General features: G+C 40.9%; 1 protein-coding gene across 3 annotated transcripts in view; it reads right to left on the reverse strand.

Moving 5' to 3' along the window:
- The window catches only part of KANK1 (KN motif and ankyrin repeat domains 1), a 129,404-nt gene that overhangs the window by 85,676 nt on the left and 29,158 nt on the right, over positions 1-14,570 (reverse strand). For all 3 annotated transcript variants that reach the window (XM_048291665.1, XM_048291664.1, XM_048291666.1), the window contains one exon: positions 10,574-10,704. The gene's annotated coding sequence lies outside the window, so the exon portion shown is untranslated. The remainder of the gene's footprint in view (positions 1-10,573; positions 10,705-14,570) is intronic.

The raw sequence follows: 14,570 nt of genomic DNA on the forward strand, positions 1-14,570 counted from the left end.
AGCTGTTTTTTCCCTAGTTGTCTAGGAAACCTTTTCCTATTTTCAATACACTTCAAACAATTACTCTTTGACCACTGATAGATCATATATTGTTTCCGATACCTAGCAAAGGACACAGTGCCCTAGTAGCCCCCCTTCTTTTTAACATAAAGAAAAATTGTTTGTGTTGTACAAAAGGAGATTTCCATTTTAAATACATTACTGATTCTTACTTCTGTGCATTTTCAGTTAAAAGAGAATGCCCAGCTAACCAACCTCAACGAAGGCACACTGTTGTGCATTTAAATCTATGATTACCTGCTTAGTCTTCTCTCAGTCACTACTAAAAGGAATGTTGCAGGTACCTTAAAATACACAGCCAAAAGTTAAATAAATACAAACACATAAAATAATGAGATGCATACTTCTGCTGTAAAGTTACATTAACCAAGCCAAACTCGTCCCTGAACAGAAATGCCATCAATTACTGACTTTGAAAGGCAGTCACCTGGATTCTCCGTCTCTCCTTAAAACATCATGAATCTTTCTGAAATATGGGGTTTTTTTCTTTTTAAAGCAGAAGGAGCTAGAACTTGAAGCAAAATGAAGGGAGCCATTAACCTGAAGTGATATGACAGAGAGACAAGTTTAGGGTGGTAGCGTTCCTCACAAATGAGGGGTAACCTGGCAAAAAATACCTTCCTCTTTCCGAGAGTTTTTAATTTGGCCAGAACGAGCCATAATCCATCCTTCACTGAGGACAGACTTAAAATAAGATCTCTTGCTACTCTGTTGAATTTGGCACAGGAACTCTTTTACCCTTTGGGAATCATGGACTCATTCCAGCAATGGAATGGAAAATATATTTTTACCAATCCTTTTAAAGTTATTCCAAAGTTTAAAAATTGGTTCAGAAAAATCAACAATGCAACATTACAGGTTTACTGCTCAGGGAATTAACCTTAAGGCTTTTGTCAACAACTAGTCTTTAAAAAAACTCCAGGACAAATTTTCCTTTTACACCCCAGGGACTGCCAGCTACATTCAGCTAAAATAACTCCTAAGTGCCTGTGCCCACATTTGTCTTGAATGTTGATGACACTGTTCTCATCTGAAACTTCACTCTGATCTTTGGGAAGCAACAATGTACATCTTTACCTTGCATCTTTCTTTAGCATGGAAAATAATTTATAGCTGCTGTTACATCTCTGCTGAGGCTGCTGCAGTCCCTGTGTGGAAGCAAGGCAACAAAAGATGTCAAAACATTCAAGGCCAAGGCAAAGAAAACAGAAAAAGCTGGAATAAAACCTGAAATCTCTTGTGATTTCACTCCAAAGTAAACCACAGGCCCCTTAAAGTGGTAGGTACTTCAAAACTGTAGGGGGGAAAATTCCTTGCGTATAAGACACATGAAGCCCAGTCATTCATGGCATACCTTTAAAATGGAGCTCTTCAACCCATTCTATATTTTGAAACCTCACAAGCCAGCTCTGCCTTTGCTATAGGCACCCTACAGAAAGCTTTCAGGAAGGCAATTTGTCTAGCACAAAATAAATGTAACAATAGAAACAAAACTGCATTTTTATAGCTCAGTTTTCCAGCTGCACAAGAATATCCCAGGTTAAACCAGAAGGAGGAAGGGTGAGGAACCTTGAAGAACAGCTGAGGATCATGCTGGAGCTGAATCTTATTTACTCAATTTTCTGTATCATAGCAAATTTCAGCACTAAAAAAGCAGATCATGTTTCAGGTACTTAAAGCCTGCAGTGAGGCAACACGTAACCGCTCATTCAATTATTTTGTAATTAGCCAGAGGTGCAATCATTTTCCCAAACAACATTACTCAGTTTTTCCCTACCTAGTAATTCTTCTGCCATATCTAGCAATGTTTTGTTTATACTGCATCCAGCTTTGATGTGTTTGCATTGATGTATACTGGGAAAATCTCTGCTGCCATCCCCTAGCACCTCATGAAGAGCAGCACAGAAGGGAGGAGGAAAAGGAACAGGAGGAAAACAGGAAAGCAACCTGCAGCTCTGTGTTCTGTACACATAGCAGAGGAGTAACACGCCTTGACCACCACGTTTAATGGAAACTGCATGAACATTACCAGCCAAAATGGTTGTTGGAAGAAGAAGGGTTAAAAAGTGTTCTGCATTTTGCAAAAAGGGACTCACCAAGTTCACTGTGGAAAGATCATTAACAGAGTCTTCGAGAAGGACAAAGCATGATTAGTTATCGGGGTTACAGACATTAGGCAAGGACACAGCACTACTTAAGCACGTTTTGCAGAGAATTCATTACTTTTACAGCTGAAAGTTCTAGGTGAACTCGTTAAGAATCAGTTTCTGCTAGTGCAGAGCCTCTCAGAGCAGGTAACTGCATTGTTGACACAGTAATTTGACAGAATCAGGGGGTTCATTCTTGTACTCCCTGTCTCTTTCAAATTAGTGGAGGACAATACAGTGTAACAACAAAAAGGAGGAAAGAGATTTTGTCCACAACAACGTCTCTGGGATTCACAGAACGACTGTGTCCTGGCTGGTTGACGTAATCGAAACACAAGGCACCTGTGTTAGAACCAACACAGGCTTTGTACTAGTAATCAAACCTGGAAGAGGCCTATGAAGTTTGTCCCACCCAAACAAGCTTAATACAATTTTTTTTGTACCAAGAGAAGGGAAAGCAGTTTTCTTTCCCTTTTAGTAGGGCATACTGCAACTTGTCAGAGACAAAGCACTTGGTGGTACTCCTGGGTGGGGATGGATGCAGTGACACGTTTTACTCTCCTCCCCTATGCTTTTAAAAAGAGAATATTTTAGGCAGTGCCTTCCAAAAATAATTGAAGGATTTCCCCCCTTTCCCCCATTAATTCCTATACTGGAAAGAAAAAAAATTAACATCCTCTTTTGATGCATTTGAAAAGGAATGGGAAATACCACCTTAAAAGTAACAGAAGGTTTTCAGGTAACTTCTGTTCACAAGCCACCTGCCTCACTTCTCCCCTACCACTCTTCCATTTATACTGACTGCTAGGAAAAGTCTCTGGTTTCCCTTAGACAAACTATGCTTTTTATATTTTATTTACTTGTTTTTAAATCAACTACTTTCAGGTCATTTTGAATCATGCCATTCCTGTAATGTCTGTAGCTGTCCCTGTATTTTGAGCGTGGCCTGCAGAGATCAGTCACGTGAAGCTGATCTCTTACCACCTCATCCATCTCACTTTCCTCCACAATGGCCCACCCAAGAATTCTGGATGGTAGCAAGCAGCACTCAGGTCACTTGCACAGTACATTTCTAATCTAGGTCAAGTGACTTTTGGAAAGGTACCTTTCTGGACCAAGGCATATTTTTTTAGTATGAAAAAAATAAATGTCAAATTGCATTAAAGCTCTTTTGTGTTTGTCAGACTACTGATTGACTTCCGGGGGGGGGAAGGGGGTAAATGAAGAGGTCTGAGTAACACCATCCATGCACTGCCCAAAGAGAGTGGGCAGATGCAGAGGAGAATCCAACCCCACGGTACTTTGGGAGACTTCTTTATCTTACAGTTTTTCATTTCAGTAGCTTCTAACAGTGCCAGTGAAAGATGCTCTTTTAAACAAACAACAGGAACAAAGGATTTTCAAAATTGCATTTCACTACCAAAAATTACACACACACTCATACTCCCAAAATGTCTAAAACCAGAATTGTAAATAACATGGCTGAAGCCTGCACTTCTGTAAAAAAAGAGAGCTGCACAGTTGCTCCAAAACCAAAACCACAGGCAAGTCAATGTCCAGTTGTTTGTATCTTCTGTAGGATCAAACCAACGGTATCCTCTTCAACCAGCACAGAATTTTTAGATGCCTGTGTAACATCTGAACTGTGCAAGTATTTAAACTGTGGTAAAATTTGCCACTTTGACTTACCAAGTGAATTACCACAGATCTATTGGGTGACCTATAGAGAGAATCTCCTTTTTCCCTTCCATGACAGCATTCTATGTGAGCCACAAAATTAATGATGTAGAATATCAAAATCTTCTTCAAGAGTTGAAGCTTTCATTTAAATATTCACAGCCTCAACACTGCTTTAAGATAAATGATTTTATATTAACAGTAAATGAGTCAGATTTACAAAGTCAGTAAGAATTCATAAGTTTTGCATTTTAATCACTCATAGCCACTGTATTTGACTTACTCCACAATTTCCTCAGAAAATGAAAAAGTTCTGAAGAGTGAGTTATTCTCAATGTAAATCTCTAGCAAGCTTCTGTCAGCCATGTTAGTAGTTTCACCAGTGGTTTTTCCTGCCTTCTGACTGCAACAACACAACCAGTTTAATTACTTCATTACCTAATGATTTCTAACCTTAAAAGATTGCAAATATATGTAAAGTTAAACTAATAAACAGCAATTCTCCATGGAATAGAAGAAACCACTGTAAACATCAGTATAACTTGTGAATTCCCTAGCCCTACACTTTTACAAAGACAAAAGTAAAAATCTGTAGAGGTCTACAAAAGGATATGTATGTACCAAACATAAAAGAGGGAAATAAAATTCCATAATTCTAATACAGTATTTGCTTGGCACAAATTGTACATTCCCTTGGCTGTATTACAGTAACAACCTGTGGGAAGCTACCATTCCAAAAAATATAACTTGAAAAGAAGTTTCAGCACTGGACATTTGTTGGGAAGACTAAGCCCCTTATAGTTTTGCTGGCAAGTTGGTTTTTTTTTTACTTATATATTTATTAATTTCCAGTTTTCAGCAGTTCATTGTACCTTCGTTCAACTACAGGGAAAGAACTGTTTAGTTTACAGCACAGTTTTATATGCAAATTACATTCAGTAGAGTCTCTACTCATCATAAGTGTCAACAGAAAAAAAACAGGATGACAGATTTAAAGCTTGAGATTTTTTCAGAAACTTTGAAGGAACACTGAAATTACAAAGCATGCTGAACTCACTGTAAAGCATTTTTTCTAAGCATGTGCCAAATGAAGTATATTAAAGCGTTTTTCTTCTAAATGTGCTGTGAGACTTCATGCTCTATTTTCTAGTTCTAAATATTTGAGATAATTAGGAAAGTTCTGTCTGCTGCATGGAATCAAACTTACTGTTTTCTTAAGTCCCCCTGAATTTAAGTTTGCTTCTACTCTGTGAAAATATTTCTATTACATTTAGTAACACTGGAGACAAAGCAACTTTTTGACCCCACACAAATCAAAATTCAGAAAATTCGGAGTTCAAAATGAAGAGATATTTTACTGCCAATAGGAGGGAAAAAAAGTCTTAACAAATCAGCCAGTTGCTGCACTAACAACGTCAAATAAAGAAATTGTAGAGCTTATTCTACCCTTTATCAATAATGCATGGCTGCGCACAGACAATTTATAGCTGTTTTCCATCACTGGGTATTGTGCAGTACTAAATTAAGTCGACAAAATTCAAGGACAGTCCACCCACACAGCTACTGTAAGCCAGCCAGGCCACTTTGAATAAACATTTTAAAGGCATAAAGTGAGTTTTATTAGCATGCTGAGACACAGTTCCTAGTGGACAAAGCGTCTCCCTTGAAAAAGTAAAAGTACATTTAGCAGAAAGAAAGATGAGTTACCCTTGTGCCTTACATGTAGAGAGAAACAGCAAAAGAGGAAATAAAAAATAGATAGGTAACAGCTCAAAACCCTAAACTTGTTAAGACTAAAACATGAAACAAGAGAATTTATTTTCTATACTAGAAACTGATTGTCATTCTCAAAAAATCCTGAGAGGTGCTGAACTGGTGTAAGGTTCTGAAGGCAAAAGAACTAAAACCCAAAGATGTTTTGGCAGGATTTTTTTTTTTTTTTTATGTTTCAATTGTTCCAAAGATTAATAGAATTATTTTTTAATCCTTCACAAGTAATATAAATCAGAAAAGTACACAAGCCTTTTATCAATATAAAGATCTAGTTACTGTACTGAAATAACTCAGCAGCATTTACTGTGCCAGTAAAAGAAGTGAGGGGTGGGGTCCCTTCCACAGACCAAATTCACCAAAATATGGTATGGCACAAGCTGGTTGCTTTTGGTCAGTACCACCACCTCCAACCACAGTGGGCCCCCAGCACCTGAATGCCTGAAATGCAAGAAAGCACCAAGGAACTTGGAGCACATCACATGCTGGCCACCAGCAGCACAGGACACAGACGCAAGGTCTACACATCCAACAGTTTTCCCCGGACTCTGCTCCGGCAGTGAGCGATATGCAGCTGCGGCCTCCACCCGGGCCCTCCTCAGCTGGGTTTCAGACATGGAGTCAGGTGCAACCAGCCACAAGGTGGATGGCAGCACCACCAGGAGGTGGGTTTGGGTCACACCGCAGACTTCTACTGCTGTTTCTTTTACAGTCAGGCTGCACAGCTAGCTTCCCTCCAGGAAGTGTTGGCAAGCATGAGGTTCGTGACAACCTCTTCATACACAGAACACCACTCCAGCTGGGACCCTCCAGGTGTCTCTGGCAACTGGCATGACAAGATGACATGGAAAAAGTCCTTCTGTGCAATGTGGGAAGGTGGAAGCTGTAACACAGCACGGCTGGGTAGCTTGATGGCCCTGTGGCACATTTAAGCACAACCACAAATAAGGGGAGGAAGGATGAAAGAACCAGAGCTTAAGCCACAACTGTTTGAAATTAGTCAAGTGAAAATACCTGGTCAAATTAAAAAAACGTGACTGTATTTATTGTGCAGTCAATTGAGAGTTGTGCAGTCTGTTGAGAGAAGAAAATCAATTCTGTTCAGTCGTATTTGGATTTGAGCAAAGCTTAACTTCACTCACAATACATGTACTTTCTCAAAAATCAGATCTCCCTTGCACATGAAAGTATGTCAGGGACCTCTGAAGCCAACTAATCAGTGTGTAAAACTCCAATTTAACTGCTCCAGCAAGCACTGAAAATTCAGAAAGTGAAAGGCCAGATTTCAAGATAAACAGAAGTGTAAAAAACCTGCAGCTTAAGGACCAGCTAAACAAGGAGATTGTTGAGCATTTGTATTTGAACCAGTCTGCATTTTAATCTGTCAGAAGTAAAAGGTTTTCTTCATAAGGTTGGTTGTTGTTTTTATTGTTTTCCCTCTTAAACAGGCTGAGTTTCTGCTATAAAAAGTGAAAATGCTGGTTTGAGTCTGATGATAAACTCTCTTTTTTACTAAAATCAAGACTAAATTAAGGCTACAGGAACAGCTTTGAGAAAACCCAGGCAATCCCAGGGAAGCAGTCATGGTTTTATAAATGGAAATTAATTTTAATAAGTCTGTTGCTCATCTCACATTGCCAAAGTCTGTGATCCAATTAGAAGCGCAGTGCTTTAATGATCTGCAAAGGGATCACACTCAGTGAAGTTCAGAAAGAGACAAAATGCTCTTGGGCCCTCTCCATGGAGTGTATCACACCAGTGAGATGCTGGCTTTGTAATTCACAGGCAAAAAGCACGGGGGCGTTCACATTAGTACTTCAAGGTATCAGTACCTGTACAAATGCAAAATGCCTTGAGCACTATGAAATGGTGCGTTACCATCACAGCACACACACTCTTCAAACACTTGTGTTTTGCAGAGAGAAACTAAGCCCACTTCTCCCAAAACTGGCTGAATTAGTAACTTTACACCTAGTGTACTGAGATTTCATTGTTAGCACCTCTCTGTGCTGACGGCTGTTGCCATTAATGCCTCCCCTGCCCTCTGTAAGTGCCCAGTGCTACTGGCGTGTACAGGACTGCTCACCACGCCACTCCACCTAAGGACAAGCAAAGATACATTTGTATCTATGTAGGCATGTAACGTGGAGGGTACTTAAACTCCGAGCACCTGAAAAGGAAATCTCTTCACCCTGCTCCTCTCCATATCCACAGCCTTGTGACAAGAGCTGACACTGTCTACTTCTCAATGACTTTACCTGGTGCTCCTGTGCTTTCCAAGGCAGTCAGCAATCATCCCCGTTGTCAGCTCCCTGACAGCAGACACAAGTCTGCTCTGGATTTTCCAGCCTTTCTGCAATCATACTCTTCCTCTGTCTGCATGTGTTTTCTTACAGCACCCTCCCCTCATCTCCCATCCTGTACCTTGCAGGGCCACCCATTGCACCCTGCTGGACATCCAAGCTGTGACTGCCCTATGTTACTGGCACCTGCTGCAGTGCACTGGCAGGCCTGAGGATCTTCAAAGACAACCTAAGAGCCCCTCTGGGCATATATACACACATTTCCTCCACTTCAAAGCAGATGCTTGGCTGATGGCATCCACTTCTACAGCCAGAACATAGCTGCAGCACACAGCCACACGGGAACTGGGACCAGCCTAGTCACAGCAACAGTATGTTTCCTTATTTTGCCTTTTCTAAGCATTTCTCCTTCTGTATCAAAACACTTCTTTGCCCCCAGCAAAGATAAAATCCACCTACAGATGCTTTTCCTGGTGAAAAGAATAATCTCCAGAAGAGCAAGAGCCCAAGTACACCCAAGTGAAGAACAGCATCCTGCAAGGAGGAACAGACACTGCTCTATGAGCGAGAGCCCAGGGACAATCCAAAATGCGCTGGTATGAGGCCTGCAGAGGAAGTGCACACAGGCTTCCCAATCATGGCAGCGTGTCCCAGGTCTACTGCAGCACCCTCTGCCCCCTTTCTGAAATCCTTTTTACACAACAGAGACAGAGAGTCAGTGGAGTCTGGGTGTTTCCAACTACACACACAGACCTCTTAATGTGTCTAAAGTTCATGGAGTAACAAAGAATGGCAGGAGATCTGCTTTTCCACACTTTCACAATTGGGGAAAACCATCTGGTGCCCACGTGTCTTTGGAATCACTAGATTCAGGAGCCCTTTACCTGCCCCAGAAGCTGGCAGCAATTCAAGTCCGCATCTGTAAGCGCCAAATCTACTCCACACTCAAAAGCCAAACCAGCCATCCCCCACTGCTTGTTTGCACTCTGATTAACACAGTAAAAATAGCACAAGACAAACAATTAGCCATCCTAGATAATAACAATTGTCAAGAGACTAAATCCTTCCTCTTCAAAAGAGAAGTTCAGTTTTAGGTGTGTCTTACCCCTCATCCAACTCTGCAGCACACTGCAGTGCATGTAATAAGGTGGGCAGGCAGTGACACTCATCAAATGTAAATAAAAACAGGATTCACCTGCCACTTCAAACAGCAGCTGTCAAACGTGAAGCAATCCAGGAGTCAGTAGCAAAGAGCCTTTACCCATCTGGGTTTCCTTTCTTAGAGATTTAATTCAGGCCATCCCTTTGGTGTTGCTCTTAACACTGATCTTCGCACAGGGAAAAAGAAAAAAAAAAAAGAAATCTATACAGCCCTGTCCTGCTGGGGTATTTACATGCAGTCACTGGTCATCTGCAGCGATAAGAGGCCATGCTGCTCACTGGGCACTGCATAAACGTGGTACTGACTGACTCCCTGACAGTCTGGTGTCTGGCTGCTCTGCTGTGCTGCTAAGAAAATGCAGCAGCACTACAGTGCAGCTGAAAAGGCAGCCATAAATCCAAAAGATGCGTACAAAACATGGGTAATTAATGAAAGATCACAGCAGCAATGTCTAGTCAAAGTAGAATGGTCACTTTTCTAGCTACACTCATGTTTAGCTTCACAGCCTCATTCTTCCTGATGGAGAATTTGTCTCGGCAGGGTATTATATAGGGACTGAAGACCACCTACTACTAAATAATTATTAATACATAGATAGAAGGACTAAGATATTCTAATGGAAAGATACACAAGCACTTAAGAGTGTAGAATTAATGATTTAGGAAAAGAAAATAAATTGTTTCTTTATGAATGTTTCTTCAAATTGCATGGATTTTGTCTTACTGAAGTCAGTGAATCGGCTTCTAACCAACAAATACTGATAGCTGGGTCCAATACAAGACTTTAGGTTCATATAGTTTTGTGCTGGTTTTGGCTAGGGTGGAGTTCATTTTCCTCACAGTAGCTGGTAAAAAGCTATGCTTTAAATTTGTGCTAGTAACAGGACTGATAACACAGGGAAATTTTAGTTATTGCTGATGAGTGCACGCATAATGTCAAGGCCTTTTACTGCTCCTCATACCACGCCACCAGCAAGGAGGCTGGGAGTGCACAAGGAACTGGGAGGGAACGCAGCCAGGACAGATGACCCCAGCTGACCAAAGGGATATTCCAGACCATATGGCATCACACTCAGCATATAAAGCCGAGGGAAGAAGGAAGAGGGACCATTTGGAGTGATGGAGTTTGTCTTCCCAAGTCACTGTTATGTGAGATGGGGCCTGGCCTTCCTGGAATGGCTGAACACCTGCCTGCTCATGGGAAGTGGTGAATTAATTCCTTGTTTTGCTTTGCTTCCATCCTGGTTTTTGCTTTCCCTATTGAACTTTGTCTCAATGCACGAGTTTTTCACTTTCACTCTTCTGGTTCTCTCCCCCATCCCACTGGTGGGAGAGGAGTGAGTATGGGAGTAAACGACAATAGGTTGATTAGACAGCAAGAGGTGGGGCTAGAACAGTCTGTGGAACCATGTCTGTCTTCTTCCCGCTACCCCAGCAAAAGAAATCATACCTTACCTTAAAAGACTGTAACAGAAGTGCCAGTCTCTACTTTCCTTTAGGCCTTTTTAAACATCAGAAAATGCAGCAGATTCAGCTAATTCAATGTTTCAGCATTTGACAGCACATTCAGGAACCTCAGAGTCATCCTACAAGAACAGAAATTAAAAGTACCAATTAGTCATTGCATACGTCGTGCAATGTATCTTATGCTTAAAACTGCTGATATCTGGAAGGGCCATGCTGCTGAACAATAAGGAAATTACCAACAACCACAAAAATGAAAGACTAAGTTATTTTTTGTTTCCAAGGTGAAATGCTCAAGCACACTTTGGCTACAGCACCCTGAGGAGAAAGCATGCATCTCACAATAGCTGTGTCATCCTGCCCTGCCTTCCCAATTTAAATCTTTGTTCAAACAACAGTCCATGTGAATGCACAGAAACAAAGCTCCAGGCATGTCAGGATACACCAGCCACACCAGTTACAGAAACAGAGCAGTAAATGTTTGCAACCTGGTACTAGTTTGAACGGGGAAATGCATCCGAAGCCCATGCGAGCTCAGTATTAGCACTTTATAAGCAAGGATCTTGATGTATGTGGAAGACACATGGAGGTACTTTATAAACTACAGGAAAAGGAGAAACATTTACAGATGGACTTGGCTCATTTCCCCGGACAGGCTTTTCTCAAAATTCTCATCTTACAAGCACTCAACCTGTACTAAGTAAAGACACTCCCAACTGTAGCAGAGTTCAGGCCTGCACCACCACGGCACATAAGGCAGCTCTCTTCCTCCACAGCAACTCAGCAAAGATGTTCCACCATTAAGGTTTAGATACTTGTTTTTCAGCTCCAACCCGTGTTTAATCCCCCACAAGAGCAAACTTCCCAAAAGTAGAGGCACATCCACACACGCACCAACAGGGTTCCTTGCACTGAGATATCCTGCCTCACAGCCACTCACAGGTACAGTCCCAGTCAGCTGCACCCTGAGGCAGTTCCAATGTGTAACAGCTGCACAGTGATGCCACTTTGACACTTGACAGCTATGGAGTGATGGGCCAGCAGAAAAACTTACCTGTATCTAGCATGATTACTCAAGAGAGTTTTAAAGGTTATTTTCAGGCAAAAGACACTTCTTATCATACAGGTTGTTAAGTACTTCCCTAAAGCATTGGTATGAACATACAAAGTGACCTCTGTCCCGTTTTGTAAAATGACAGCGATTGGGGGCTTAATGGAGTGGAAGCCAATCATATCAAGTAAAAATTATAGAGGTTTTTATTAAAAATTAATAAAAAATCTAGCATTGAAAGCATGTCACAGGCCAATGTGCCTACACAGAGATAGATAGATTGTTCTAACCCTACACTGTTTACAAATCCTTTAAAAAGCTTCCTAAGGGTTAATTATCTTCATAAACTAAAATAAAAAATAGCATTTGAAGGGAAACTACAAGGGTCCATGTCTTTGGAAGGAGTGGAGGGGGAAACTAAGTTGGACACCTACATTTGTTAAAAAACAGAAATCCAAAAGCCCCAATCTTAAATAAGCTTTAAATTAGTATTCAGTGTTCTTAAGTTACTCCAAGGAAATGGCAATAAATTTCTTCACCCCTCCTGTTTCCAACACTTTCTCAATTTACTTTTACTTTTAGACATTTATGTAAAATATGAACATTTTACACAGCAAGGTTACCTATTCATGATACCTTCAAAACGCCTTTCTTATAAGGGGGGTACATTCTAAGATGATTACAAATATCTCCATTTACATAATAATAAAGACTGCAATGCATAAGGAAACTGGAGATCATAGGAAACAAATTATATCCTTGGAGCTCTATATTCACAGATTATGGGAAGTACCACAATCATTGCTTTTCTCTATAACCTCCTGCACAACACTTCTGAATAAAGCAGTGCAGCAGTTTCCAGATGTTCAATCAGCAGTTATACACCCTGGGCCACTGTTCAAGGACACAAAAACCTGTCTTTCAAACCCCTGCTGCCATGTGTCCCTATACCATGGTGTCAAGATCATTCAGGTATTTCTCATGGGTTAATTTTTCTCCAGCAGATTTCACATTCTGCACATTGTCCCACAGCTAGCATAAACGCCCTACTGGGTACTCTGTAATTTAGCTGAAGAGAGTTTATGCCCACACCTGTTCCAGATCAGCCTGAAAACACAGTAACTGTGCAACACCAAAGGCCAGAACCAGGATGCAGCTTGAGCCCCAAGATGAACTAGTAACAATGCTGTGGAAATTGATCCTTTTTGTCAAAGAGAACTGATCAAAAGTCAGAAATCCTTTAGGAGCTAAGATTTATCACATACCGTAGTGTTTTCCACACCAGATAGAAAGAATGCTTCAGTTTCACTTTTTACCCCAAACAAATCACAGCATGCATGTGTACACAATCATCTGACTCCTACACATCCAAGCACAACCAAAACAAAAAACAGTACACCATACACCCATTTTTTCCCTTAAGGGGAGAACAAACCACACCTAACAGGTATTAATAAAAACACCAAACATTAGAAAACATTCTGTTACAACGAGTATTTTAAAAAAATCTATGTAGCATTAAGCAAAATTTAAATCTGTACAAAATGGATGGATGTATCTCACATTAAAAAAGTAACTGTTCTTCTAAACTGCCTCACAAATGGCAATCTAATTTCATTTCCAGCCAGAAAATTTACTCAGTGATTAGCATGGCAGTGTTAAGCAGAAGGAAAGAAAAGCAGAAATTAAACCAAGCATCAAACAGTCAAGCAGAGATATTGAATATACAACAGGAGTGCATTTACTGATAAAGTTGTAATTTTTACATGAAGTTCTAACCTTTGTAACATTTTAGATTTAAGCAAAACTTGCTGTGTAACAGAGAGTCCTTAAAATCCCAAAGACATGGTGTTAACAATTCTTAACAAAAGGTCCACATGTTTCACAGCATACTTCACTAGCCTGACAAGTTCCCTACAGATGGGTAACACATGTATTCCATCTTCTCTCCTTTTCCATTCTAAAACTGTTCAACACCTCCTCCCACACGCTCCTCCAACACACACACTTCCCTCCAGCAGACAGCAGCCCGATTCACTTATCTAAAGAGGAATTTACACTGGCCTGAAAAAACACCAGCCCCTCAACTGCAAGGCCATGCCTGGATAGTTTATTGAGATATTCCTCAGATGTTATATCCAACAAGCACTGCTAAGTCAGCTAGAGATGTCCTGCATAGCACCAGAAGGGTAGTTACATTCTCGATGTGAAGGAGACATCATTTTAAAATAAATCTGAGTGTAACATTTCCAGTGGTGAAGACACTATTTCCTGGTGAACATGTTCTACCATTTTTGGTCAGAAAGCCTTTAAGCTGTCAAAAGCACTATCCAGCCTTGGTAAATTTCACTGACATAAGTTCTCATAATTACTAAAGAAAATAACTAAGGCTATGTCTGGGTGGCACAAAGCACCATGCTAATTTAATTACCCCTTCAGAGACACTAATTAATCCGGGCAGGACACCACAGTAACGTGACTGCTCTGCCTGGGGAATCTCCCAATGCTGATGTATTGTGCCATTTGGATACCTGCCTCCCACCCCAAGCAGTCTCTATCAGATGGAAGAAGAGCCTTACACCAAAGATGAGCCCTTCATGGAGGGGTGTTTCCTCTCAGAAGCTGTGTGTTTTACTGAAATCGACGATCTTCAGCACACAAGACTGAACTGCACCAATTCTTGACAAACAGTAAAATAATCGACAAGCAATTACTGAGCATCCTCGGCTGCTAGGAGGAGCAATGTGAGAGGGTATACCTACAGTCTCCTGCGCCCCAGAAGAAAAGGTTCCGGTCAGCATCTCAGAGGAGCCACGTGTAACGATAATGGTGATTGTCTGACAGTCAGCTGCGGCCATTCATGCCACATTTTAACAGACACATTTAAAACAGACCACGGAGAAACCCTCCAGCACTAGTGTAAATGTTCTCCATTTA

This window comes from Corvus hawaiiensis, chromosome Z (assembly GCF_020740725.1).
Source record: "Corvus hawaiiensis isolate bCorHaw1 chromosome Z, bCorHaw1.pri.cur, whole genome shotgun sequence".
Lineage (NCBI taxonomy): Eukaryota > Metazoa > Chordata > Aves > Passeriformes > Corvidae > Corvus > Corvus hawaiiensis.